Source organism: Sus scrofa, chromosome 9 (genome assembly GCF_000003025.6).
Source record: "Sus scrofa isolate TJ Tabasco breed Duroc chromosome 9, Sscrofa11.1, whole genome shotgun sequence".
NCBI lineage: Eukaryota > Metazoa > Chordata > Mammalia > Artiodactyla > Suidae > Sus > Sus scrofa.
Window position 1 is genome coordinate 94,849,320 of NC_010451.4, and position 27,584 is coordinate 94,876,903.

Sequence of the window (27,584 nt, forward strand, 5' to 3'; positions counted from 1 at the left end):
CTAGTACTCATAATGTCAGGAAACAATACAGAAAGTCTTGCCTTTCCAGTTTCTGAATATCATTTATTTAACACTGATTGCATCACCACTCATGATTCTGCATTTTCTGTAGTGTTGCCCATGAATATTGGTTCCCAATGATTCTTTCAATGGTTTTTGATATTATTTTGTTGATATATACTTTGTTGATGACAACAAACACATCTCAGCTATATAAATAAGCATGTGCACAATCAATCCTCTGGTCTGATTACATTTCTCTTAAAAAATTTAACAACCTGACAGTGTCCATGAGTATGCAGGTTTGATCTCCAGCCTGGCTCAGCGGTTTAAGAATCTGTCATTGCTGTAAGCTATAGTGTAGCTCTCAGATGCAGCTCTCTTGCATTGCTATGGCTGTGGGTAGGCCAGCAGCTGCAGCACAGGAATTTCCATATGCTGCAGATGTGGCCCTGAAAAGAATAAACAAATAAATAAAAATTAATAAAAATAAAAACTTGTTAACATAAATGCAGAACAACATATCTTCCTCTGATGTCTTCTCCTGGAATCCTTAGAAAACCAGTATCTGGTTATAGTCTCCTTCTCAAATGAATGACAAATTAATGAGCTAGTTTAAGATGAAAAATAGAGACATTAAAATATACTATGTGTCATATGAATTAAGTTTAATCTATGTATTTTCACCATACTATCTGCTCCATTTCCCTCATCTATGTACTTAATCATTTACCAGTAAGATAGTTATCATTAACATGTAATAAAAGATAATTCTGCCCCTCACAAAGTGCCTATTTCAAAAATATCATTGATATTTTCATTAACCATTATAAGCAATGGCTATACTCGGTTAAGAAAATTGACTTGAATACAGATTTGAACAGGCTTTGGAATTTCCAGAGTAGAGAGTCAGTTCTTACTGAGTGCTCACTTTGTATCAGGCATGGCCCTCAGTGTCCTGCATTCACTTATTTTAATACCCACGCTGATGCTATTGTTAAGCTTCCCTACTAACCCTGTTTTACAAAGAAGGACAACAATAACTAGAATTATACTACGTTGCTCTGTACCACACAGCTCCTAAGTGCAGACCCAGAATGCCAACCCCGCAGTCAGGTTCCACAGCAAGGTTTATAGCCACTGTGCCAGATCTGGTACAACCTTACTTTTTCTATGTCTGATGTGAAGAAAATGAACAGTTCAGCATTGAAGATTTTTTCAGGAATAAAATTTTTTCACATCGTCAGAAAAGAAATCATATTTATAAAATGCATTTCCAAACTAGTCAAAGATTAAATTTCTCTTAAGAACAGGAGGAAATTTCAAGACACTCATTTACATTGAGGAAATTGAGGAGAAAGCTACCCAGTACTAGAGTATTATTTTATATCTTTAATGTCTCTTTTGTAGAAAATTGAAGTCCATGAATTTTTTTAAAGCAATGCAAGTGAATGAAAATATATGATGCATCACAGCTCTTTTATTTTCTGGCTTCTTATTTGATCAAGGTACAATTTTATATACATAGTATATTATCAGAAAAAGTTTTATTTTGCCCTTTCTTCTTCACAAAACAATTTTCTGGCTTAGAATGAAAGCATACAAGCCTCAGTGATGTGGTAGTATAACAGTGCTCTTTTTACTAGAGAGACTTGCTGAGAACTATTGATGACAGACCAGATGCAAAACAAAGAGGAACCGAGGAGCCACACATTTAAAACAATTTAATTCATAATTCAAAATCATTGTGTACTTCTATCATTTCATTATTGTTGGCATTAAGTCAAAAGTAGGTAAGATGTTTATTTAAAATAATTTTAGTTTAAGATCTTTGGTTCTTAATTTGCTCCATTTAAAGATTTTTACTAATATTTACTAAACACCCACATTTGTTTGAGATATTGTGCTTACAGACTGGCCTCTGCTTTCATGGAATCTATAATCTCCCAGAGGAGACAGACCAGCAAGTATAATGTAATGTGACAAGTGTACTAAGAGAGTAAGCAGAGAGCACTAAGGATGTACTGAGTGTAGGACCACAAAACTAGTCTGGGAATTCAGAGATGGGCCTCTGTGTTGGTATACTACAAAGACAAGAGTTATATACAACCCATAACTTTCTGGAAAAAAATTGCACATCACAAGAGTATACTTACAGATATATTCCAATCAAAATTCTGTGACTGACGCAGCCTTGCAAGTATGCATTTCCATATCAGCTATAAAAAAGATTAAATTAAATTAGAACTCTATCTAACTCTCTGATAACAAGCTTTATTTTCCTAAAACTTAGCTTACAGACTTTTTATTCTTTCCATGCTTGTATGTTATAAATAAAGTGTCTCTTAAGATTCACTCGTTAATAAGTCAAATGTGAATGACTAGGGAAGTTCTAAGCTCAAAAAATTAAGGTTCTCTCTAACACTTTTATGTGAAACACATTCATATACATTTTCCTGAAGATAACATCTTTGCTAAAAGCAGAGTAAAGGCTATTCCAAGTTGCAGTATTTCTCTGCCTTTAAAAAATTCAAATATCACTCCTTCCAAATTCCTCACTTTAAATGTATATTAACACAACATATTTTATTATTATGTATTTGTGCAAAAGTGAAGGTTTACATCTCAGATCTTAAACTAAGATGTAAACCACAGAGAATTGTTTGACCAACAGTCAAATACTAGGGTATTTAACCCTTAACCTTTACTTTCTCTAAGACATTTTCTCTTTTTATCAGAATATTAATCTCTCCATGTTAGCTACTTCTGACTTCCCAGCATAGTTAACCTTAATTCATGGTAATCTTGTCAAAATACTTGTACTTCACCTATTAGAGCAATGCCAGCTGTTTCTTTTTGTAAGAGTTTTGTTTTTATTGAAAGAGCATTCAAATAGACAAAGGAAGAAGAGAAGGTATTCTCCCTTATAGATAAAAATTTTGCACCATGAAAAAATATTATTTTAATTCCGTCTTTAAAAGGTAAGTAGTCCAGTTTTTCTTAACATAATTAAAATTCATTGTTCAATATATTTGACTAAATGCCTTCAATAGGTCATGAACTTGCTATTCTATTATTCTTCCAAAGGTGGCTGTTGAAAACTATACCAAACAAAGAATTTATATAAAATCATACCACATTTTTCTTTTTTTTTTCAAATTTGCATCCCAAAACTTTAAAAAAAAAAATTGAGCTAAAGATCCACAGGACTTTCAACCAAAGAGTGATAATTTTTCTGAATATTTGGGTATCTTGAGTGAATACTTCAGAAATGTTGTTTTCATTGGCTTTAACCTATTCCTACCCATTTATAATAAGAGATTGGCTATGCAAGGAGCATAGACTAGTAAGTGCGTCATTTGCTTTTGACATTTACCTCAGTGTAGTCTTATTTGTCTATTAATAACTCTTTTGTGAAGTATACCATCATTATAATAGCTTGAAACAAGAAAATCAAATGGCTACATATTTTAAGAATTTGGCTCGGCAATTTAGAAGTTCGGCAAACACAGAACACATAAAGTCCTCAAATACTGCTTTATATTTCTCTTTACATTTCATATTTTCCATCACAGGTCTGCTTTACCTCTTATCTAGAATATTACAACATTCTCTTACTTGGTTTAACACCCCCACTATCTTTCTAACCTCCACCTCTTGCCTTTCACTCCATATAAACATCATGGAAAAATGATCTTTCTGAAGCATAGCTCTGATTATAACATTTGTAATCAACTCTTTTGAATTATGTTATATATAATAATATGCCTACCTTTCAATTGCACGGTATGCTGCTGTGACAACTGTGTTTAAAACTATTACCACGAGCAAGATATGAAAAAGGTCTATCACTCCATAAAATGTTTATGCCCCTACTCATTCAGTTCTTTTCCAAAACCTGACCGCAGGCAATGACTAAGCTGATTTCTATCACAGTAACTTTTTTTTAACCTCTCCTAGGACTTCATATAAAAAGGACTATACAGTATGCATATCTGGCTTCTTCTGCTCAGATTTATGGTTGAGAATTACGTATGCTGTGGCTGCACCTAAAGTTTTTTCTTGTTAACTGGTACATAATATTCCATTGTATGCATGTACCAGGATGTTTTCCACTCACATGATTTTGTACATTTGGGTTATTTGAGTCAGTGTCTAGCATAAATAAAACAGCTATGAACATCTGTTTATGTAATCAATGGACACAGGTTTTCACTTCTCCTGAGAAAATATCACAATACATTGAATTTCAGAGTTCCCATTGTGGCACAGTGCAAACAAATCCAACTAGTATCCATGAGGATGTGATTTCGATCTCTGGCCTTGCTCAGTAAGTCAGGGATCTGGTGCTGCCATGAGCTGTGGTATAGGTCATAAACATGCAAAAAAGCCAAAAAAAGAAAAAAAAAGATAGGTTAAATTTCATAAGAAACATTGACATATTTTTGAGTTACTCTCTCATCATATATCATATATGAGAATATAAATAGCTCATATCCTGGTCAATATCTAGCATTGTAAGCACTTAATTCTTGCCATTCTGGTGAGAGTGAAATGGTATCTCACTGTGATTTTAATTTTTTTAATCTTTTTTTTGTCTTATTAGGGATACACCCATGGCATATGGAGGTTCCCAGGCTAGGGGTCCAATCAGAGATGTAGCTGCTGGCCTACACCACAGTCACAAGCAACTCCAGATCTGAGCCGTGTCTGCAACCTATACCACAGCTCACAGCAAGGCTGGATCTTTCACCCACTGATTGAGGCCAAGGATCAAACTTGCAACCTCATGGTTCCTAGTTGGATTTGTTTCCACTGCACAACGACTAGAACTCCTGTGATTTTAATTTTAAGGTCCTGTTTTATGTTGAACATCTATCATGACGTTTTTGGTCATTCATTTGTATACTTTTTTTTGGTACAGAATCTGTTTGAGGCTTTTACCCATTTATAACTGCCAAGAAATAAATGACACCTAAGTGTCCATCAACAGATGAATGGATAAAGAAGATATGATGTGCACACACGCACACACACACATATGAGCAGACACACATACATATGCAGACACACACACACAAGTGGAATACTACTAAGCCATAAAAAGAATGCCATTTAAAGCAAGTTGGATGGACTTGGAGGCCATTATGCTAAGTGAAATAAGAGAAAGACAAACACTGTATGATATTATTTATATGTGGAATCTAAAATATGCAACAAACTAGTGAATATAACAAAAAAGAAGCAAACACAGATATAGAGAACAAACTAGTGGTTACCAGTGGGGAGAGGGAAGAAGCGTATACTGGAGTCAGGAAGTGAGAGTTACAAACTATTGGGTATAAGATAGGTGCAAAGATCTAATGTTCAACACAGGGGATAGAGATAATATTTTATAATAACTGTAAATGAAAACTAACCTTTAAAAATATTAATTTTTAAGCATTTTATTTACTCTGCTAGTATTGGTTTGCACAATGTCCATTTATGTCCTAGATATAAGCCCCTTACCATATGTACATTTGGAACAAACTTTTCCTCCAATCTGAGCCTCTTTTCAAAAGCAAACACTTAAATTTGTTATGAGGTCCATCTTATCAAGTAATTCACTTGTGGTTAATGTTTTTTGTGTCTGCTCCAAGAAACCTTTTCCTACTCCAAGTTTGTGAAGATTTTTCTCTGTATTTTCTTCTGGAAGTTTATATTTTTATTCTTAACTTTATGTTTATGGATATTCATTTAGAATGTTTAGTAGGAATAATATAGAAGGCACAATTTTCATATTTTACATACAGATATCCCATTGTTTCAGAAGCATATTGAATTATCTTTGCACATTTGTTGGAAAACAGTTGGCCATATCTGTATGAATCTATTTATAGACTCTCTATTCTGTTTCATTTATCTGTGCGACTGTCCTTAGGGCCTACTGCATTCTCTATCACCGTAGCCCTATGGTAAGTCTTGAATGATGACAGTAGTATAAGTCATCTAATTTATTTTTCTTTTTCAATATAGTTTTGCCTTTCTGGGTGCTTTGTTTTTACAAATAAAATTTTGATCAGCTTGTCAGTGTATACAAAAAAAATTTGTTTGGGAGTGCATTGAATCTACAGGTCAACTTAGGAAAATTTGGTATCTTAACAATATTATTTTTTTCCAAATTATAATCATGTATAACCTACCATTTATTAGGAGTTTTGAAATTCCTCTTAGAAATACTTTGTGACTTCAAAGTATAGGTTTTTAAAATCTTTTTAAAAAGATTATTCCTCAGTCTTTTACTTTAGTACAATTATAAAATCATTTATTTTTTCAATTGTTTACTTCCAGTCTACAAATCTGTATTTATTTTATGGAAAGTAAATTACATTGATTTGTTGCTTAGATTAAAATTTTGCATTCATAAATTATCAGAGTTTACTTAAAGTAAATATTGTCTAAATTCCAACTCTACATTTTCCAGTTAAGTGTTATAAAATTTTATAATTCAATTTACATACATTTATGTTTTTCATTATTGTCCTAACTTTTCTTTTTATCTAATTCATAAATTCTCGTTTAAAATGTTATTCTTCTCAGTTTAAAGGTAATTTTTAAAGATATTTTGCTGAGGATTAAACATAATTTTTATATATATTTAATTTTTTGCCATTTTTAGTGCTGTTCCTTCTTTCCTTCACTCTTTACCCAGTTTCATTTCCCTTCATTCTGAGGAACATCTTAAACTTTCCTTGCACTGTAGTCTGCCAGTAACAATCTCTCTTTCACATCTAGCTTAAAGTGTCTTTTTTCATACTCTTTTTAGAAGCATAAGTTTTTTGAATTTACAATTCAGATTTGACTAAATTTTCTTCAGCACTATGAGGAAAAAAATTAAGTCTTAGAGTAGAAATTTCAGGGTTGGTTCAGTGCCTCGACAATATCAAAGATCCATGTTTCATCTGCATTTCAGCGCTACAATCCTTAGCATATTCGTTTACAGATGACTGTTAGAGTGTCAAAAATTTTGTCTTCAAGGCATAAAGTAGGCAGGAGAGCTTTTCTAGCTGCATTTTCCTATTTTCATCTAAAATATATATATAAAAAATTTCCAGAAGTTCTTGTACCAGACATCCACTTAAATAGACTGGAATGTACTCTATAGTCACCACTAGCTGTGATGGGGGGCTGGAAAAGTATTTGGGTTTCCACCACCTGTAATACAATATCATGAAAAATAAAGTTTTCACTATGAATTTGGAGCCACCCATCAATTGAATTCACTTCTAAGGAAAAAGAAACTCAGGAATAGTCTCATATGTACAATTGGAATCCCCCTCAAAAAAGAATATGCAATTGTAATTCCAGAAGGAGGAGAGAAATAAAGAGATGAGAAAATATTTGAAGAGTGAATGCCCAAGAATTTTCCAAAAATAATAAAAGATGTCAATATCAACTATATACCCAAGATGTACAGAGAACCCCAAGCAGGACAAATAATAAAAAAACAAATTTGAAAAACTAGATGCTTTGTGCTCCAAACTCAAAGATATGAGAAAACCCAAAGATAAAGAGAAAATCATGAAGTCAGAGAATAAAAGATACATCACACACAGAAGATTAGAGTTAAGAATTAGTAAAGACCTGTCACCAAGGACTATACAAACTAATGACAGTGTAATTACATTTATTTGTATGACATTCTGGACAAAGCAAAATTGAAATAAAAGACAGTTTCCAAGGATTAAGGGGTGAGGGTGTTTTTAAATACAAAGTAAGTAGTACAGAGAAAAAATTCGACTTGGAGTTCCCGTCGTGGGGAAACAAATCTGACTAGTACCCATGAGGACACAGGTTCGATCCCTGGCCTTGCTCAGTGGGTTAAGGATCCAGGGTTGCCGCGATCTGTGGTGTATGTCGCAGATGCAGCTCAGATCTGGCATTGTTGTGGCTGTGGTGTAGGCCAGTGGCTGTAGCTCCAATTCGATCCCTACCTTGCGAAGTTCCAAATGCCACCAGTGTGGCCTCAAAAAGCAAAAAAAAAAAATAAAAAAATAAAAAATTTTGTCTTGAAGGAAACTTTCTATATCTTAATTGTGGTAGTAGTTACACTGATGTACATGTATGTCAAAACTCAAACAATTTTGCCCTTAAAGGGTGACTTTTACTGTATGAATTATATCTCAAGAAACTTGGCTAATTAAAGTGGAACATGGTATAAGTTTTCCAATAAACATTGCAGACATCAAAGATATTTACCACAACTTTTTCCTAAGACATGAACACAATGGCAGTAAACAAATATTCTATTTAGAGAATAAAATTAATATGTGAACAAGAGGAAATGGAAGAGGATATGATAGCAGAACAAATTTCTGCAGCTGAAGGACTGGAGAAGGATCAGCTTAGGTGGAGACCTGTAAAATTTCCACCCTGGGGCACAGCAAAAGTCTCAAAAGACAAGGTAACAACAGTACCCCCAAATTCTGGGGTATGGCAAGGGTTTAGCAAGAGGAGACTTGTTTAACCATGGCAATCAAGCAACTTTCATATACCTTCTTTACACTTTGACTAAATGCATTGGTAAGAGTAGAAGCAAGTTTTCAATCAAGGGAAATTACCCTATGGTTACAGAGGACAAAATCTTAGTTGAATATGAATGGTACTGACAGAGTTTAATTGAGAAACTCCCTTAATGTTAGAAACAGTCTATATCCTGATTTGGGCAATGGTTACACAGAGGTAAGCACAAGTAAATTTCATTAATATGCACATATAAGATCAATGTGCTTTAGTGCATATAAATTATGTCATTAATTTTTTTCAAATGGGAATTATAAACAAAATAGTTAATATTCACAGATATCAGATATTGTGCTTTGTCTTTTAAATCTCACAGGTGGTGTGGTGCCTCATGTACTGTAGATGCTCAATAAATATTCATTGAATGTAAACAAAAGATATAGTATTGGGGAAATATATTTTATTAAATAATGGCTTCTAATTTTACACCTTATAAACTCTATTAATTACCTAGCATGAAAATATATTAAACTATATTTGTAAACTGAACTCCGAATTCCATACTTTTTTTTATTTTTCTAAGGTAGCACATGTCCAAGATAATAGAAAAGCTCTAATAAAAATATTATAATCTCATATATCAATGTTTTTTAATGTAAAATGAATTTATTGACAGATTAAATAACCTCAAAAGTAGGAAGCTTAAAATATTCTATTATAATTCATAACTAGGAGTAATAGTAGAGAAATATGATTTTAAAATTTTCAAATATTCTTACCACTGTTCTTCCCATATGATATTTGCTGTTCTTTGGTTGAAAACTCTTAACATGGTTGTAACTCTGAAAATGTTCTCACACTATTAAAGTTTTATAGAGAGTTAATGGTGTTCAATAAATATACTGCCACATGCAGAAAACTGTGACTTCTATCAATATGGACTGTAAGTATACAGCTCTCCAGTATTTTCTGCAAGGTTTACTGTAGTTCACAGTATTGGATAAGTGATGTTAGTCACATGCCTGAAATAGACATGTAATTGTTTCAAGAAGCCATAAAACATTATTGTCAAACACCTGCTTTCAAACAAGATCTCATAGAGATAAATGCAAGTCTTCCATCAGCTGCATACAACCAATAATTTACATTTTTAAAAAAATTACCTCCACATATCTTGATATACATGATTTCAAAAGAGTCAATTTATATTTTGGAAAGGAAATTTATTGGATTTCATAGCAATTGGATTTACAGGAGTACCAAAGCACTGAGATTTTATTTGGAATGTAAATCTTCATTTTTCTAAGATGAATAAATATTCAGTTATTGGAAGAATATGAAAAGGATAAAAGAAGAATGTCATTTTTATACCTGAGTTATTTGTAGGGTAAGATGTATACAGTAGAGTACCACATTCTACAATTTTGACTCTGAAATTTAAACACAAAATTTATTTTTTAAAAAAGAGAGCAGACTACAACAATTAATTTTCTGCAAATTAATAAATATACAAACCTTAAAATTACCTCTTTTTTAAATTTGATAAAGGGCACATACATAAACATAACAAATCTGATTTTTTTTCCTCTTGTTCTTTGACTTCTACTCATATTTTATTTTAATGTCAAGTAGAAAAATATATTTGAATATTTGTCATTTGAAGAATAAAGCATTCTGCTAAGTCAAACACTTTAAAATAATACAACCTACTAGCATTGCACTGTCATTTCTTTTAAAATAATAAAAATATATTTTACAATTTCTGATTTTAACAAGATGCGGTTAAGTCTTTGTTTTTATTCTTTTTCATTGGGATTTACTCAAAATTTCTAAGGGTATGAGAAACAAAAATGCAAATTCTGTCTTTAATAAACTTTACAGAAACTGGAAATCTTGTGTCTCAAGTTAACAGAAAGGGGCCCCAAATGCAGTGATGGTCAAAGGGATTTAGAAAGATACTGCATCCTTCCTCCAGGGTACACTGAGCAGTGGGCAACATTTTTCCAAAATAAGGGGCAAAAGCAAAGGTACAAACCAATGAGTCTGTGCTTACAAAAATGGAAAGTAGGTCCCTGGAATGGCAGTGGGAGCTTTCTTGGGTTTGGTTTGATTTCCAATCATACAGATGAGCCATATCTGCATAAATAAGTTTGCTAGTGAGGCAGGGTAGAGGACAGTGACTGAACCAGAAGCAATACATTCAGTTACCTGAGAAAAATAACAGACAAAAGAAATCACTGGTTCTGGAGTTCCCGTCGCGGCGCAGTGGTTAACGAATCCGACTAGGAACCACGAGGTTGCGAGTTCGGTGGCTTGCTCAGTGGGTTAACGATCTGGCGTTGCCGTGAGCTGTGGTGTAGGTTGCAGACGCGGCTCAGATCCTGCGTTGCTGTGGCTCTGGCGTAGGCCGGTGGCTACAGCTCCGATTAGACCCCTAGCCTGGGAACCTCCATATGCCGCGGAAGCAGTCCAAAAAAATAGCAAAAAGACCAAAAAAAAAAAAAAAAAAAAAAAAGAAATCACTGGTTCACAAAACCCTGTCATAAACATAATTCTTATTACCTTGGAGATGACCCTGAACCCCCCAATGGTCAAAGACAGTAGAAGAGTGAAGTTACCCAAAGCGTGACTCAGGGACATTACACACAACTCAGTTATACTCAAATATAAGGGTAAAAGGCAGAAATGTTTGAACTTGCAATAATTCAGAGGACATATTACTCATATATCACTCATAAGCTTTTATTTAACTCACTACTTGAGAAATGAACTTCAGGCAACCTTGAGACAGTGATGAAACCGACAAGAGGAATGTGTGACCATGAATAAGTTGAATAAGAGGCTTAAGCTCACAATATGCCATATGAACATGATAAACCTTAAAACTGAAAAAATCCATAACTAAAAAGTGATGTCAGGAAAGGCAGAAAGTAATTTGTAGATAATGTTATTTCTTCATTTTTTACACATGTAAAAAATTATTAATATTTTCAGCTATAAAAAGAATGAAATAATGCAATTTACATCAACATAGATAGACCTAGAGATTATTATACTAAAGTGAAGTCAGAGAAAGACAGATACCACATGATTTCAATAATATGTGGAATCTAATAAAAATGATATAAAAGAACATATTTACAAAAAAGAAACAGATTTGAAAATTTCAAAACCAAACTTATTATTACAAAAGGGGAAACACTGGAGGAGGGATAAATTAGGAGGTTGGGGTTAATTTATATATACTACTATCTATAAAATAGATAATCAGTGAGGACCTACTATATATCATGGGGAAATTTACTCAATACTGTGTAATAGTCTATATGGGAAGAGAATCTGAAAAAGAAAAGATATATGAATAACAGATTCACTTTGCCCATACTCTTGAAACTAACATAACACTGTAAGTCAACTATACTCCAATAAAATTAAAAAATAAAAGCATTATTTAAAACAGGTAAAATAACAGATACATGGGTATTTTAATTACTTGTTAGTAAACTAACTTCCATATAAAGAACTTCTTTATAAGTAAAAGAGGAGTAAAGAAGTAAAATATAAAATAATAACTATCAAGTCAAGATAGAAAGGAAGAGAACATAATCATGTTAAATAAGAAATAATAAGTGAAAAGTTGTCATAGATATATAGGAAATTATAAGAAATTCAAGAGCATTCTTTGGGAACTTTATGAAATAAATTTGTGAACCTAGATAAAAGACCAGTTTCATGAACATATAATCACAACTGACCCAGACAATATAGAAACTCTAAATTAAAAAAATGACATAATAGGAGTTCCCGTCGTGGTGCAGTGGTTAATGAATCTGACTAGGAACCATGAGGTTGCGGGTTCGGTCCCTGGCCTTGCTCAGTGGGTTAACGATCCAGTGTTGCTGTGAGCTGCGGTGTAGGTTGCAGACGCGGCTCGGATCCCGCGTTGCTGCGGCTCTGGCATAGGCCGGGAGCTACAGCTCCGATTGGACCCCTAGCCTGGGAACCTCCATATGCCGCAGGAGCGGCCCAAAGAAATAGCAAAAAGACAAAAAAAAAAAAAAAATGACGTAATAAATAAGTAAAATTTCCAGAAGACTCCCTCCTTGAGAAAGCCCTAGATTTGGACTTTTCCACAGAAATACCTCAAAGAAACTCTAAGTGACAGATTAATTCTACACCATTTGGCATTATCCTTTAGTGACTGGGGAAAACATTTAGATATTTTTATGAAGAAAGTTTAAAATCAAAATCTAACATAGAAAGTAAACGCAAAAATATCTTATATCCAGATTAATTCTCACTAATAAGTATCAGCGAAGAAATCCTAAATACAATTTTACAAAAGTAATTAATGAACCAATTAAAAGGATAATAATATTCCACAATACCCTTTATTTATTCTAAAAATCCAAAGATCTCTGAGTATCAGCATGCCTTATATAATAAATATATTTATACTTATATAATAAAGTTATAAAATAAACCAAATTTATAGATCAAAAATTATCTAATTTAATATATAATAAAACAAATTTATAGATCAAAAGTTAAATTAACCAAATATAAAAATATATTTAATAATATAAAATAACAATGAAGAGTTTTGATTACAACTCTCAGAAGTAGGAAATGAATGGTTAATTCTTTCAATGATAAAATATACCAACCTTATCCCAAAAAGCAACACCATCCTCAATGAGAAAACTATGGAAGTTTGGTACTAAAATAAAGTCAATAATATTTAACAGCACTAGGCAATAAGAGCAAAAATAAAATAAAAAATAAAAGCTGTAGAATTTGATGGAGAATGGGCAATATTTTTACAGGAAGGTGACAATTTTTATCCTGAAAAATCCCTAGAATATAAATTTACAGAATTCAAGCAAGGATCAGTCAGCACAGAAAATAGAAAAAAAAGATCTTCTATGAAAGGTACAAGAAATGTTTAACATGCTTAAGATGTTTAAATATGTTTATTAAGAAACTTAACAAGTGGTCAAGTTCTGTATAAAAAATTTAGAATTATAGAGATAAACATCTCATAAAATGAAAAAATATTATATGTGCTTATTTATAAAACTCTAAACATAAAAGTAGTGATTCTCACTAAATTAACTTATCATTTAAAATTATTCCAGTAAAATCCTACTTTTTAAAGTACTAGACAGACTTAGTGGGAAAAGAATAACCAAAAAGTCCAGAGAAATTCTAAAAAAAATAAAAGGAGTGCAGCCATCATTTTTATTGGATACTAAAAAACATTAAACTATTCCCCTAACAGCATAGTATGGGTGTGCATATAGACAATGAGATCAATGGAAACATAACTGAAAGTCCTTCTTTTAATTTGCAAAAGTTAGAAACAATATAGATGTTTATCATTCAGAACAATGTAAATGAATTTTATAAGTATACACTGCTCAATACTGTGTATCCATAGTAAATAATACATACACATGTGCACCCAACAGAGAGAGAGCAATATATACTTCTGGAAATCAACATGATCATCTAGTAATGATAAATGCCTCCGGGAGGAGAGAAACTATACCAGTGAGCAGAGCCAGAAGAAAACCTTAATTTTAGTAACACATCCTTTTACACATTTTGAATTTGGCACCTAACCTATTCAAGAAAATGTTTAAAGTAGATATTTTTTAACATTACTTCAATGTATTCAATCAAGAGTCAATTTAGGGAATGTCAATCCTTGAGATTCAGCATTGTGACACCAGTAGAACGAAACAATGTATTGACTAAGAAGAAATGACTTGTGCTGCTACTGAAGAGATTCACTGAAATGAAATGACTGAGTTACTGTGACAGAAATCATTTAACTTATATCCACTACTTTGGAAAGTAACATTTGCAGAACTGATAAATCTTTCATGAATCAGTACTTTAACATCAATATAAAATGGGCAATTAAATCATTTGCACTGATTGTCTGAATGCTTTCCAATGCCATGGGATGGGGTGAAGTTGGAGAATGTAAAAATATAAGAAATAAAAATGTGCACATTCTATGATAGGCTTGAGCCATACAGAACCTTGTGTCTTTTCCCATACATATACCCCAGGTGATCTTTCTACTAAAAAATATAGTCCAGCTATGATTAGTGTCTGTAACTTAGCTTTGTTTTCTATCATCAAACAAAAGATGATCCTTCAGTTAATATCTAAGTACACCATAACAATTAAATTTAATATAACTCCTCACATTTCTATAAAAAGTACTTAGATTTTCTCAGATAATAGGCGCTTCCAATCTGTTTTATTAGAATCAGGATGTGATTTCATATAGACAATGAAATCTGTGGCCAAATAACAAAAACCAAGCAGTGTTTTATTAGTTTTTGTCCATATGAAGCCAAAAGGAGAATTTTAATACCTTATTAAAAATACTTAATTCATTTGTGCTTATTTGAAATCAATGAGTAAATTTCAAAATTGTTTCTGTTAAAATCTCCACCTTATTAAAATAATTGATCTCAAGTTAACATTAAAAAATAATTACTGAAAACTGCATCTGCTACAACTGTTTGTCACTTGTATATTCTTGTGTTATTGCATCTTAATAGCATCTAACTCCATTTTGAAATGAAACAAAGGGCCTTTAAAGTCAGTTAATAAATTTTTATTTCTTTTTCAAAATACCACTAAATTTAACATAAATAGAAAATTCCAGAGAGTAGATGTAGACGAACTCCTTTGGCTTCATCCTTATATGAGTGCTACGATATACTTAATCATATAAATAATATTATGAACATAAAGGATATCTATTTAAAAAATGGCAATATTAGCTAGGATGGGAGCAGACATACATTATTTTTACATAAAAATGGAAAAATTGAAGTTTATTTTAAAACCACATTCAGAAAAGTTTCAGTAACCAAACTAGGTCTTCAATCTATAAACCTCACACTTCCAAAGACACACATTCTCTGAAATCACACTTCTTCACATTTGTTTTGAAAGTACGTTAATTATGTGTCTCATGAACTACAAAGTTGACTAAGTGGGGAACTCTTTTAAAATCATCAGTTTTCTACATACAGGTTATCTTAACAGAAGTATATAGTAAAAAGTAAAATGAGTTAAAATTTTCCTGTGTTGTTATTTTTAGGGAGAGAAACTCGTCAGTGTATCAGTGTTTATGCGACAAAATCTTTCCTTTTTTTTTTTTTTTTGAAAAAGAATGACTGTATGTGAATGATTTCTAGCTTCAGTCATGTTTAAAAACAGAGGAAGAGATTTTTCTTCTCACTATAGTCTCTAATAACATATTATTCTCCATTTTACTAGGTATTTTGATAATTTTGCAAATATCATGTTGCTATTTTTGAATGATATAGGTATCATCAGGAATGATATAGATATGTTGTTATAATTAGCATATAATAAAACTAATATTATAATAGTTTAATATATTCATGTTACAGTTATTGAGTGGAAATGGTAATTTAGATGCTGGGTCAATATTTCAGATATAATGATGATTTAGATATGATTCTTGCTCTCAAGGAACTTAGGATAATGAGAGAAAAAGTAATGTAAGCAAATACCTTCCTTTCTTATGTATAAAATCATATGACTTAGACTTCATCATTTTAAACACCAGAAACATCACCCATTAATATGTCGTTGGTAATAAGAGGTGTGTCCAGGCTACAATATGTATTTTTTTAAAAAGTCAGTGCTCTAATAATTCTAAATTATTTAAATGTATTTGTACAATGGAAGCACAAGGGAAAGAACACTGAGCTTGCTCAAAGACAGGGATGTTTTCATACAAATGTCAGGTATTAGTTTCTGAGGGTTTATCTTTTTCTTTTTTTTTTCTGTTTATAATATCTTCTACTTAAACATATCCCTGATTAAATTAAATTATTTGGGCCTTCATTATCTAGAAAGTGAAATACTAGAGCTTTTATTTATAAAGCATGCCAATCATTTTGGCTCTAATTAAGATTTTACCATTATTAACATGCTTCAAAATGATAATGTGTCTATGTACAGCAAAAAATGAGCATGAAATATAATGGATTATTTATATTTGACACAAATAGTCTAGATCTGGCCACTGTTATATAAGCTAAAATGTCACTTGAGATAATTTAAAAGACTGACTGTTTGGGATTTATTTTTCATGCAGTTGTTACTTACATTTGCCTTATTTTCCTTATGCGTTTTAACTTTAAATCACAAAGCTAATTTTGCTTGCAATCTCTCATTCTCTTTCTTCTTTTCTTGATATTTAAAATATAGCACTTTTTAAATCAAAGAGGTAAAACCTAGGTGAAGAATAACTGCCTCCATGTAATTCAGAAAAAGGCCAGATCTTTCATTCTGTGACCTGGAATTGAACCCCAGCAGCAGTTACCAAGATGATGAGCAAAGTGTGTTATACATGTATTAAACGAATGAGTGTCCACTTGACATGCATATTTCTCTGGCTGTGTTATTTCCGCACAATGTGGTAAGATGAAACATATTTTCAGAATGAAAAGGGCAGTGAGTTACAATGTTGTTTTTAGCTGAAATTTTATTCTGAAATTTAATGAATGCAGGTAATTTGGGGTTAGACCAAGCCTAATCACAGTAAGGAAAAAAAAAAAAGTGTGACTTCATTGGTCTGACTACTTTTTTAAAAAAATTTTAATTGTTATTTCCACAATACAATTTTTTTCTACCGTACAGCGTGATGACCAAGTTATACATACATGTACATATTTTATTTTCTCACATTATCATGTTCCATCATAAGTGACTAGACATAGTTCCCAGTGCTACACAGCGGGATCAAATTGCTAATCTATTCCAAAAGCAATAGTTTGCATCTGATAACCCCAAGTTCCCAATCCACCCCACTCCCTCTCCCTCCCCCTTGGCAACCAAAAGTTTATTCTTCAAGTCCATGATTTTCTTTTCTTTGGAAAAGTTCCTTTGTGTCGTATATTAGATTCCAGATATAAGTGATATCATGGTATTTGTCTTTCTCTTTCTGGCTTACTTCACTCAGTGAGAGTCTCTAGTTCCATCCATGTTGATGCAAATGGCATTATTTCATTCTTTTTTATGGCTGAGTAGTATTCCATTGTGTATATATACCACATCTTCCTAATCCAATCATCTATCGATGGACATTTGAGTTGTTTCCATGTCTTGGCTATTGTGAATAGTGCTGCAATGAACATGCAGGTGCGTGGTCTTTTTTAACGAAAGTTTTGTCCAGATATATGCCCAAAAGTGGGATTGCTGGGTCATATGGTAGTTCTATGGATAGATATCTAAGGTACCTCCATGGTAGTTCTATGGATAGATATCTAAGGTACCTCCATACTGTTCTCCATAGTGGTTCTCCATAGTGGTTGTACTGTTCTCCATAGTGGTTGTACATTCCCACCAACAGTGCAGGAGGATTCCCTTTTCACCACATCCCCTCCAGCATTTGTTATTTGTGGACATATTAATGATGGCCAATCTTACTGGTATGAGGTGGTATCTCATGGTAGTTTTGATTTTCATTTCTCTAATAATCAGGGATGTTGAGCATTTTTTCATGTGCTTGTTGGTCATCTGTACGTCTTCCTTGGAAAAATGTCTATTCGGGTCTTTTGCCCATTTTTACATTGGGTTGTTGGCTTTTTTGCTGTTGAGTTGTATAAGTTGTTTGTATATTCTAGAGATTAAGCTCTTGTCAGTTGCATCATTTGAAACTATTTTCTCCCATTCTGTAAGTTGCCTTTTTGTTTTCTCTTTGGTTTCCTTTGTTGTGCAAAAGTTTGTCAGTTTGATGAGGTCCCATTGATTTATTTTTGCTTTTATTTCTGTTGCTTTGGGAGACTGACCTGAGAAAACACTTTTAAGGTTGATGTCAGAGAATGTTTTGCCTATGTTCTCTTCTAGGAGTTTGATGGTGTCCTCTCTTATATTTAAGTCTTTAAGCCATTTTGATTTATTTTCGTGCATGGTGTGAGGGTGTGTTCTAGTTTGATGTATGAAGTCATGTGACCGATGCTTCGTAATTACAAATACTGAAAACATCACCCTTACTTCTCACATTCTGAATAGGTATAAAAGTCAAAACCTTAATTAAGAACACAAGGAAAATTTCAGATAATCATCCATATTGAATAGCATCCAGAAATTAATGGAAAGAGAAAATTTGTCACTAAAGGAGATAACGGTTATTTAAAGATTTATAGAACAGTATAATTATCTCACTTTCCACATGATTTTTTTAAGCTCTGAGAGATGAATAGGAGACTGGATCATGTATGGGAGACATCTTCTGTTTCTTCTTTGAAACCCTTATCATGCTATGTCATTTGGGGATACCATTTTTCTTCTGCTAAGTTAAAGGCCTTGTAAGGTTAAAATCAATGTTCTAAAATAAGAATTGTTAGAAAGATAAACTAATCTCTACAGCAAAAGTTTTATTCCAAATGTGGTAGTAATATGTTTGCAAAGAGTAATAGTTAAGCTAGCCACTGCTTAAGAATATTTGCCTATCCTGAATACAAATTGAATAAACTAATAAGAATCATATATGATGGGGGAGGGGTGGGTGGGTAGACTCAGAGCAGTGTCAGGGTTGTGTATGAGCCTGATATGCACAATTTGGGAAAATTCACTTATTTCTTGAAAATATGAAGCCATATATTTACAAATTCTGCCACACTTCCAAGTATTTTCAAATAGTAAAGCATTTCCCAGGATAGTTAACTTATAGGATGATTATAGGTGAATAGCAATGCCTGGTGGAAAAAGTGTCCACCCCACCATCCATTCATTCAACAATGGAAAATTGAGTACATACTCTTAGCAAGATACTAGACTAAATGGTGTAGGGCATGAAATAGATATATCTGTTACAGTTAATTTAAAAATTAGGTTGTGAAAATTCAGCTAACACTTTTTTTTAATGCTTCCTATGGACCAGGGATTAAGTACTTAATATATTAGTTCATTTGATTCTCAAATAATCTTATGAGATTGGTGATATTAACATCTTCATTTTATGGGTAAAGGGCTGCATCACAGAGAGAAACATAACTTGCTCCAAAAAAGCAGAGATGAAAAAGTAGGATTCAAATCCAGGCTGAATACAGAATCTGTGCCCTGCTCTACCTTACTGCTTAAAATACTTTGTTCCACTATACCAATGTAATGTTTCACTTGCAAACATTCCGGCTAAAGCACTTGACCTTTACCTTCCTCCTCCTTACCCCATTCCTCCTCATTCCTATGCAGGTCCAAAGTTTAGGCACCACATGGCTAGTTTTTACCCTCAAGGGATAATTGAGCAGAAGTCACAGTACTGACCAGGGTGAGTTCTTATTTGGAGGATCTGGGTGAAAATTTATCTCCAAACTCATTTGGATTGTTCGCAGAATTCAGTTTCTTGTGGTTGTAGAGCAAACCCTGTTATCTCACTGGCTGGCAGCAGGGATCACACTCAGCTCCTAAGGACTGCCTCCATTTCTTCTCCTAAAGCCCCTTCCATATGCAGACCCAACTAGTTACAAAGAATCTCCCTTGTTTCTAATTCCTTTCCTGCTTCAAATAATCTTCCTTTCTTAAAATCAAAGATGTTGTAAACTCTAACTCCATCAAATGAGTCAAATCCATAGTATATTCACAGTCCCAGAGATTATGTAGGGCATATGGACCAAGGGAGTGGGGATGTTAGTCCATCTGAGAAAACTGTTTTCCACAAAGAGGGGCAAGATTGAGATAAATTTGGGATACACTGAATTTGCGACATCTATGGGTCATTTGTGTATAATTATCATATATAATTTTAAATGCATATTGATTAAAAAATATTAAGGGTAAGCATGTAATTTTGCTGTCATTTAAAATTACAATGGAAGAAACTATGGAAGCAAATGATGAAGAGGGCAGTGATGAAGTAGAATGCATAGTTTGTGGAAACACTATTATTGAGGAATTGTGGAAAACAGACATAATTTTGTGGAAAAGAGACAGAGAAGGAATGGAGACAAAAAAAAAAAAAAAAAAAAACGACAGGAAAATAAAGGCAGAAGCCTAAATAACTAATACTGCATAAACTAAAACCCAAGACAAGAGTTTAGGAAAAGGATGGCAATATGGAATGGAAAGTGAATTGTCCCTGGAAATACACTGTTGACAAACTTGAAGAAAGAAATATTTATGAAGTTAGGACAGAAGTAGAAAGTAGCTTTCAAGAGGTTAAGTAGAATCAGGAAAAGAATCACCAGGTATCAATTAATTTTGTGAAAAGATTTGTAGCCTGAAGAAAAATTCTAAAAACCTGGCTTAATTCCCTTGTGAGTTATATAGTAATCAGTTTTGTTTGTTTTTTGGTTTGGTTTTTTTGTGTGTTTGTTTGTTTGTTTTAAGGAGGAAAGATGATGGAATATGAAAGCTGGTTGACAGACAAAGCCAAAACCATATTTTGAATGAAAGATTCTCTTGGAGAAATGTTGGCAGACAAGAAAAAGCACTTGTTTGATCACATTATTTTGTGAATGTCCCCAAAGAGCAATAGATAAAGGGATAATGGCATTTGCTCTCTCTTGCCAGATAGTTTTTCTTTGTTGTCTCTTCTGTCCTCTTAAGTGAAGGAATTTCCTGGCAAGCAACTACCACATGAACTTTTAATAATAGGTAGATAGTTGGGGGGGGGCGCGGATTAAGGGGGAAACGGGGAGCCTTCCACCACCTGGAAGCTGGTCTGCTAAAATCCCCACTGTCTGTCTTTCAGACATTAATGCGTTAGCCAGTAAATCCGCTGTACTCAAAGATCATTTCTGTGATTCAACAGCAACGACTAACACTTTCAATTCCATCCCAAAGGAATTTTTCAGGCCAATGGAAGAGTGATATTTTCAGAATTCATTCATTTCCACCCCTCTTTGTCTGGCATCACAGAGGAAGATATTAAAATTCTAAGTAAGTATGAACATTTATTTGTATCTCTTCTCAATAATTCTAGTGCAAAGAGGTTACCAATGAGAACACTAAACCTTTAAGAAAGGCACTGTGCTAGATAGTCAAGAAGCCAAAAACCTACACACATTTTTTTGTAAACTCTTAAACCATCATAGAGATCTTTATGTTCATGAAGCAGTGAGCCACAGAAATATACTTCTCTGCATCTCAACCGGAGCCACTAAAAGCCACATTTCTGTATTTTATTATTTATTGAAGTGTTTTTCCTACTTCTAAAGAAATTGAAAAAACTTTTTACGTGTTTAAGTAAAGATTGAGTACAATGACTTATTTATTGTTAACTATTTGTATAACTCTTTTTTTTTCTTTTTAGTGCTGCACTCATAGCACATGGAAGTTCCCAGGCTAGGGGTTGAATCGGAGCTGCAGTTGCCGCCCTATGCCATAAAAACATGGGATCCAAGCCCTGCCTGTGACTTAGACCACAGCTCACAGCAACACCAGACCTTTAATCCACTGAGCAAGCCAAGGGATCTAACCAGCATCCTCATGGATACTAGTCAGATTTGTTTCCGCTGCAGTGCAATGGGAACTCCTTTATATAACTTTTTATTCATGATGTCTGAAAATAATATGATTTCATTTGAAAGATCATGTTTCTTAAGATATTTATGTCATTCAGTTTATTATAATTTATAAATTTCAGTGCTATAAAGATCCATGTTTAAGAGTACAAATGATGAAAATGTATAAATAATATAGTCCTATAAATTAACAGAATGGGAACTGCTGTACCACAAAAGATTAAGAGATAAATTTGCTGTGTCATCCATGATTTCAAATGCCATTATGAGCTACTGAATGAACATAGGGAATAATCCATATTTCTATGTTAAAATAAAAGAATACCATTGGAGAGGTATACTAACAGTCAGCTTTTTTACCACTCACCAAAACTGAAAAATACACAATTAAAAAAGAAAATTCTTACATGCATGTTGTTTTTAATTGATTCCAGATAATAATGCTAGCTAACTTGGTACTAGGTTAGGATTTTTTTAAGAAATAAGGCAATGAAGAATCAATATTTAGAAAAATCAAAAATCTGGTATGGCTTAAAGTCTCAGCTTCTTAATCTATTATTTGCTCCTGAAGTTACAATCAGTTGATAAACTATGATGTCTGGCTATTGACAGAATTATGAGGAACTGAAATTATGAGGAGTTTAAAGCGTCTAGTACAATCATTGACTCTGAGAAACTGTTTTCCTTAATAGTCCAATAACATAGAATTATATATGAATCCATCTGAGAAACACATGATTACCCAAGATGGCACATGAATCTTTTCTCTTAGAACATTACTTTGAGTTGAAGGCCACTGAATGGGAAACAGGAATGTGAATACATTGGAATGTATAGGTATGTCTTGTATTTTTACAATGTTTTTAAATTGAAGTCAGATAAAATTCAAATGCATTTTTTTCAATTTTGAAAATTAGACTTACTTATGTTGATTTTTTTAAATTTCCCCAATACATTTTTTTTTCTGCTGTACAGCATGGTGACCCAGTTACACACACATGACAAAGTCAGAATGAGAAAAATACCTTATGTTGATTTTTTTAAGGTCTACAGAAGACATCATGGTTTAAGGCTCACACGACAAAAATGCCTAAAGGTTAGTGATATGTCCTTTTCTGTCACCAAATCCATCTAACTCCACTAAGTCCTATAAAAATAAACACAAACCAGGACTTCAATCTTAGACCTTCCTTTTTTCACTTTTGCTAATATACTTAACACATAGCATTTTTCTAAGAAAATTTTATGTGACTATAGATTTCACACTATATTCTTAATCTCTGCAGTGGTACTCTTTCAATCACATGAAAGCCCAGTGATCCACTAAGTCATAAGCCTGACTTCTTTTTTTTTTTTTAAGGGATGTACCTGCAGCATACGGAGGTTCCCAGGCTAGGGGTCAAATCAGAGCTATAGCTGCTGGCTTGCACCACAGCCATAGCAACACTGTATTCAAGCTGTGTCTGTGACCTACACCACAGCTCAAGGCAAGGCCAGATCCTTAACCCAGAGAGTGAGGCCAAGAGATAGAACTCACATCCTCATGGATATTAGTCGAGTTTGTTAGTCACTGAGCCAAGATGAGAACTCCAGAAGCCTGACTTCTGATGATGTCACTAGGCCCATGCTGAAAGCAAGAAACAGTCACTGTTATCCTGTACCTACCTCTCACACCCAGAAATCTGGTGAAGGGACACTGAACATTGTTAAAGACAAGCCTCTTGTTGCTACACTGCTAGTCTTCAGTAATAGTAAAGAGCCACAGGAAGGTAGATGTCACCTTGATGAAAGAGATAGATGGTTCACAGGCTGAGCAACTGAAATTTGTTCCCTGTGGACAGATATTTCAAGATAAAGATTATGGCAGGAACAAGGAGGAACTGGGTCCTGCTTGGATAAAAAATAAAGAGACCACATATTTCTCATTCTTGAGGTCAATGAGACCTGCTGGCCGTTGAGGTCTAGTGGTCAGGTCAATGCTCTCACCTCAAAGGCACCCAAGAACAGCCTTTCTTTTGTCTTCTAAATTTTCATCGAGTATATCCAATGAGTACATCCAGAATCTGGAAAGGATTCTGAGAGCTCTTGTGTTTTTTCTTTTAGCTTTCCAACCTCCATGAATAGAAGAAACTGGAAGTTAAAGGGACAATTCTAAGAACCCAGCATTTATGTGAGTATAATAGAGTAACTAACCTCACCTGAGGACAAACCAAATAGGTATACCAGTAGCCAAAATCTATAAACCTGGTCCACCTCCATAATGGTAGCACTCATAAAACAGACAAAGCTTAATCATATCAAAGGATTAAGTGGTAGAATTTCTCATGCTTTTATATCTGAGTGAAAGGAAGAAAATATACTTAAGGATTAAAAACATCTATAGCTTCTCTACAGTAAGTGAGTTGTGACCGCCAAGATCCTTTGCCTAAAGTTATTTATGTTATAATAATAAAATTGTGGTTTTCATGACCACAAAGAAAAACTTGTTTGTTTTCATCTATATAAATGAAGAGCAACAGCCTTTGCCAAATACTTTGATTGCATAATCTTATTGTCAAATGCTAATGTCCAAACTGGGTTCTGTTGTGTTAATCATGCCATTTTGATTCAGTTCTGTTTTGTCTTACAAATGATTGATATCACAAAACTGTACCCATTAAGCCATAGACTAAGAAAAGGTTACTTAATGTATCCTCCCAGCTTTGCAAACAAAAGCAGATAGTGGCAGCTCATTTCAGACAAAGGAATCCAGGAATTTTCTGCTAGGCTATTTATGGAAAAGTTAGTCAGATTTACAGTGCAATTACCAATAGGAAAATTGATACCTTGCCAGAGTTAGTAGGGACATTAGATACTGTCTTATCTGAAAAGAGTGCCTGAGACAAAGGATGATATATGAATAGTTTATTTGACACTGTGATCCCAGAAACCAGAAGTGATTCATCGGGCAAGAGAACCTGGAATAAAAAGATGTCCATTATGTTATCAAATTGGCCATTACTATGGAAACAAGGTACTTGATGTCTTGGGGCCAAATGAGAAATTTCATAAACACTTACTTTGCAGAAGAAAGGAGAAGTATTTATTTATAAGTTCTTATCCCCATGTTCAAAGACTGTCCCAGGAATTATTTCTTCATTGGAAAGAGACATGAGAACAGAAAAGCCCTGGGCAGAAATATAGAGGGTAGGTCTTCTATTACATGCTTCCATTATAGAGATGTATTTTGTATCCCGGAGAATAAGCCAAAACTTTAACAGGCTATTTCATCATTTCATTAACAGTTGCTGCTGGGTAAAGGAGTTTACATTAGACCAGCAGATCTCATAGGTATGTGCCTATTACTACACCTCTGTTGACATAAAATGGGTCCCTTGATATGAAACTATATTGTGCAATATAATATGCTGATAAAACAGACATTTAGGTGGTTATTCTTATAGATAACACTGTACACTGGAAAAGCAAACCCATATACAGCTTTAGCATCATTTCTAGCTGAGAATGACCACTTGTCTGTCCAGCATAGAAATCGTAAGAAGCTATCAACTTGCCACCAAGAGGCTATTTATTGGGGGAAACTACAATAATGAACACTGAGCATCAAGAGTTCCCAAAGAATGGTAACCTCCACATCCTATATGCATTCTGGTAGAAATGCCAAGTGGATTCTTCGTTGTCCCATGCAGCAATATTAGAAAAGGACAGGTGAGGCACTTCCACATTATATCTAAATGAAGCTGGATAAATCCTCCTGGCACCTGTCAACAGAGCAGTGTATCTAGTAAAAGCTGAAGCAAAGAGAATTTTAAGTCAGCACAAGAGCCTTTCTATAAAAATATAAATAATATTTCCACCTTCTGCTAACATAGGACTTGCAATATTCTTAATAGTTGACAATCAGCCTCTGCTAAAATGTTTTAATTGAAATAATCAATTTCTTGTGATTCCAAAAATCTACTGGCCATCCTACAGGGCATTCTCATTAAGATCAGCAATTCAGATGCTATACTCACTTGAGGAATTAAAGAGATGCTTAAAAGATGGATCATTCAATGAGCCACTGGAATCAGGAAGAAGATAACATTCAAAATTCAGGAATTTTCAGGTCTTTGAAGAGCAACTGTTGTTTAGAACCAAATGCTCTGTCAATTTAAACCTGACAGTAAAAAAGAGATATGAAGGGGAATGCCTGAGGATGGAAATAAGAGGAAGAAAGGACTAAGAGAAGCATACATGCCCCCTCTGGCTGAAAAAGAACCCAAATGGTATTCTGCTTCCACATCATGACTATGTGTGCTACTGTGCTTTTTGAGCCCAAATACACCATGCCAGAAGCTAGGCATTCCAGCTGTAAGAGTCTGCAGATGCTGAATGAGTGAAGTGGGCAGTTGCTACAACTGCTCTTCAGGATGACATATCATACTTCAACTACTTCTGGTATGTAAGGCTGAAACTGAGTACCCCTAAAAATGAGTTACCTGCTGAGTTTATGATTAACCTCTTTATCCAAAACATTACTGCCTTTCTTTTCCTGAATCTATCTCCTCTCAAGATTGAAGAGTATCAAATAAAAGGGAGGCTTGAAACCATATTCAAGCCCCTGTGTTCTTCTCCTTTGAAGTAAAAGCCTTTTGCTTTAGTCTCCTAGGTCTCCCTTGAGTCTAAAAGACTGACTCGGGTATTAATAATTAGGAAATGTGAAGATGTCAAAAAAAAAAAAAAAGAATAGCTGTTAAGCTGAGGAAATGGTAACAGTTTAGACTTAAATCTGCCACATGGCAGAATCAGAGTTCCCTGAAAAATATAAATAAAGGCCTGATACACATCCCTAAGTTGTTTTTACATGAAGCATACCCCTACTGTTGCCTGCAAGAGTACAGACTCTAGATTGGTTGAAGATCCTTGAAATTTCACCCTGATGCCAACCATTTCAAGAATTGTATACAAGATGATCATATACTCTGCAGCCCTCTCCCTCACATTGTGTTTAAAACCCTTGCCCTGAAATCCTCTGGGGAGTTCAGGCCTTTCGAACATGAGATGCCCATTCTCCATGCTCAGTGCCCTGTGATAAACACTGTATTTTCCTTCACTAAAACCCAGTATCAATAGAATGTCTATACTATGTGTGGATAAGCAGACACAAGTTTGGTTTGGTAAAAAGTCCAGAGAGTGTAATTTCCTTTTATGGAATGAAAAGAATCATAGGCATTTAACAAAGTCAGTCTTGGAAATGTAAAAGTATTCAAAGATGTGTAAAGAAGTTTATACTGCAATGAATTTGAATTGTTCTTTATCTGACAATCATTCATTTTTGCCTTGACCTCTTAGAAGACAGAAAACTTTACTCTGTCTTCTGCATGCCAATTCTTCAAATACCTGAAACTATTATCATCACCTCTTAGCATTTTATTTTTTCTTTAGCTTCTTCAACTCATTTTCATTTGACAGTGTTTCCAGGAAATTTACCATCCTTGTCATCTTTCTCAGGTCTCTTTCCATGTATATTTCTTTAGTTGGGGTTTCTAAAATAAAAGATCTTCCAGG